We start from the raw sequence: 3,584 nt of genomic DNA, 5'->3' as shown, positions 1-3,584 counted from the left end.
CCTAACCTGACCTAAAATAATAAAACTCACCCCCCCCCCACCCTTTTTTTCAACTTTTTTCAAAATAAAGGGTGTTCTCTTAGGAATAAGGTATATATAGCCAACATGCTAAATAAATCTAAAATAATATTTGGGGGCAGATAAAAAGGTCGTCAATTCTACAATGTGTTGACCCCCAACGACAGCTGAAAATCGAATTAATTCAGGCTGGGTTAAAATGGATTAGCAGCATGCAGTTGAATTCATCCATGATGTATCAGCGGCTGAACAGGTTCTGTGTAGGCCTGCTGAAAAGCAGCTTATAGTGCCTAATAAAAAATGATGTCATACAAATGACTAATGATAGGCCAGTATATGCACATTTTACAAGTGGTCAATTAAAATGTATTCCGGCCTATAATTGGTCAATTACAATGTATACTGGCCTATAATTAGTCTATTAAAATGTATACTGGCCTATTATTGGTCATTTGTATTGTACGACGCCATTTTTTATTTGACACTAAAAGCTGCTTCCCTGCTGTTGTTGGTTCTGTAAATGTTGCTTGTTCAATACCTGGAGCCGGATGTCGGTCCCTCCACTGGTTGAAAAGTTTGAGCAAAATTTTATATAATATTTATTTATCGTTTCGTATTATCATAGACATCTTTCCGAAGATAAACAATCAAAAACTATTGGATTAAAATCAGTTTTGTTAGTTTCAAAGTCCCGGGATAACAAAACTGGTTTTAATTTTATGATTTTCATTTTATTATTCGTGTAAAATTGTTTAAATACAATACTAAACATAATTTTTCAGTATGACTGAGAACTGTTTATAAATGCTTCTCCCATGAAATAAAATGATTCAAAGATCCCTCGAGTCTGATATTTGTCACTCTTCTCATTGGACACGGCAAATTTAGGAATACTAGGCAATATACACAGGGAGGGAGGAGACATTGGGCTGTTTATTACACTAGTAGCCAACGTTTTATAATAATGTTTTCTTATTCGTTATCCTAACAACTTGGAACTTTATTGAATTGTGATTGGTTCGTTTTTTTAGTGTTCAAGCGTTTCAACCATTTATTTTACGCTACAGAAGGGATAATTTTGTGTATTATTTGGAATATATATTTATTTATCGGCCATTGTCTTATCCCTTCAGATCCCTGCAGTAGACACTCTACTTAGCCCAGGAATATTAAGGAATAAGCCAATTGACGTACATTCATCCCCAATGATGATAGACAAAACTTCCCTTTCTGTATGATTATTTAATTTATAGGTTGAAACTGCTAGTTTGAGCCGACTACTAAAGATTTAACTACTGAGTACACAAAGTTTAAAGAGAAAGGGTCCCACATAGTTTTAAAACGAGGGATCATGAACTCTAGCATCTGGGGGAGGGCGGATAGTTCATTCAAATAGCCTAAAACCACCCTAAGATATTTATAAAGCTTCCTTAAAAAAGTAAAACCCATTCGGACCAACAATTTCGGAGATATTTAGCATCTAATTTTACAATGTGTGTTAAAAATAAATCTAAATTTTGCCCTAACCCTGCATGAGATCTGTAGGAGCTGTCTTTATCCCTAAAATTGTTAGAAAATTATTAATGGAAATGGTTCCAGGACAATCGCAGGAGTCCCAAACGTCGAAGTGGACAAACGCAGGAGTGTTAAAATATTAATTTTTTTTAAGTATCTCTGTACAGAATAGGTTAGGTTAAGATATGAATGTACATATAAGCCCCCCGCAGGGGTTGGGGATTTAAAAAACCTATGAGATGGTCTAAAATAGTTTAGGTTGGGTTAAGTGTCCACTCCGACATTTGGGACTCCTGCGCTCATAAAACCAAGCAAGAAAGATAATTACAGTATGTCTTCAAAACCGATCAATACGCTGGATTAAAACCGGTTTTAAACCATACTGAAAAATCCTGTATAGTAAGGTATTTTAGCCAGTTTTCTATGGATGATTAAACAAAATATAGTATAAATACAAGGTTTCTTACCCCGGGACTTCGGCCCCCAGGACTAAAAAAATGGTTTTAATCTTACATTTTTTCATTTTAATATCCACGAACACATGTCTATAATACGATGTATGTACCTGTACCAATTGACCGTATCTTTGGTAGAAGTTGTCATAGTAGATCCTCGAGATAGCTGACTTCGTGCCGTCAATCTGTTCCTTACTCTACAACATTAGAATAAAACAATAGAGGGGGAAGGGGTTAAATAACTGTATGTTCCCACTCTGAGGTTCCTGAGCCGACTTTCAATTGGGTCTTTGAAAATCAACCAATAGCGTAGTGAATATTAGCCAAGTCGCTACAAAAGAGTAGAAAGCAATTTGCTAGCAGACATAAAAGGTCTCTAACAGGGGGATTCACATTTATAGATTTACTTCTATACTAACAGAATTATTAACCCTAGATAGACTGTTAACCACAATTCAAATTCAACAATTGTTAATAGACAACTAATATAATTGGCTTTAAAATATTTAAACTAGGGCTCGTCAGCCGCGACTAAGCCTCAATTTTAACCTGTTTGAATGCTTTGAAATTTGTTTTTAAAAAGATGGATTGGCATATTTGGGTCAGACTTCCAGCTTTTAAATTCTTATAGTATGATTTCCTTGAGGCTTACAGGCGGCTGCCGGGCACTGATTTAAACAATTTTAAATCAAAGTTACCTTTTGACTGTTTTCTTTTTGCAGATCAAAACAAGAAACACTAATACTCCCTTCAATAAAGGAAAATATTATCCAATGAATTACCCTGCGGTTGCGCTCAAAGTGCCTAGCAAGCATAGAAACCACCTCCTCCCTTATTAAAAAAATGAGAGGGGTAACCGGATAAAGTGTCTCAAAAATCAGCCATGTGACGTCATAAAATGAGTGATTATTCATCCCTTTTTTAGGGGTTTTCACGTCACATGGCGGATTTTTTAGACACTTTGTCCCGTTACTGAAAGGGGTGTATATTTCGTTTGTTACTTTAGGTCATTCAGGTTATAGGGTAGTCCCGCAGGTTTATTGACTAATAGACATAAAGAAAAACTTATCATTATTTTCAATTCATTTTGGAAAACTATGATCTCTGCTCGCTAGGCACTTTGAGGGAAAGCATTATTTATAGAAATTAGCACACTTAAGTGAAGATGATTAAAGTCCCTCCACAGATTATGACGTCATATGATAAAACAACCGATGAGAGGCCAGCATAAATTTTACCATTGGTCAATTAAAGTGTATACTGGCCTCTCATTGGTTATTATATCGTATGACGTCATAATCTGTGGAAATTTGGAAATTAAATGCAAATTAAGTTTTTTAAGATAGTGGTACAAAAAGTACTATAAAGAAGTCTTACATATGAAAAAATACTTACTGTAAATAGATTTAGAGTGTCCAGAATTACTCTAAATAATAACAATTTCATTAATATTTTTATATAAATAGAATGAAAATTTTAATATCAAGTAATGTGTCTTTTGTATTTTTTTTCAGCATGGCTTTGAAACCGAAAACTACTGAAAATCATGTATTGTATTGTATTACACAAAATTTTCCACGAACAATAAAATAAAAA

General features: G+C 34.4%; 1 long non-coding RNA gene across 1 annotated transcript; it reads right to left on the bottom strand.

Annotated features, from left to right (window-relative positions):
- Positions 1-516: 516 nt before the first annotated feature.
- LOC145331101 (uncharacterized) lies at positions 517-3,416 on the bottom strand. Its single transcript, XR_013883685.1, has 5 exons — positions 3,384-3,416; positions 2,687-2,736; positions 2,099-2,185; positions 1,546-1,578; positions 517-581 (listed from the first exon to the last, which is right to left on the bottom strand). It is a non-coding gene; the product is annotated as an uncharacterized LOC145331101 (long non-coding RNA).
- Between the last annotated feature and the right edge of the window lie 168 nt (positions 3,417-3,584).

This window comes from Acartia tonsa, chromosome 11, assembly GCF_053477335.1.
Source record: "Acartia tonsa isolate MP-2025a chromosome 11, ASM5347733v1, whole genome shotgun sequence".
Classification (NCBI taxonomy): domain Eukaryota; kingdom Metazoa; phylum Arthropoda; class Copepoda; order Calanoida; family Acartiidae; genus Acartia; species Acartia tonsa.
The sequence above is the reverse complement of the archived record's forward strand: the minus strand, read 5'-3'. Positions and strand labels throughout refer to the sequence as shown.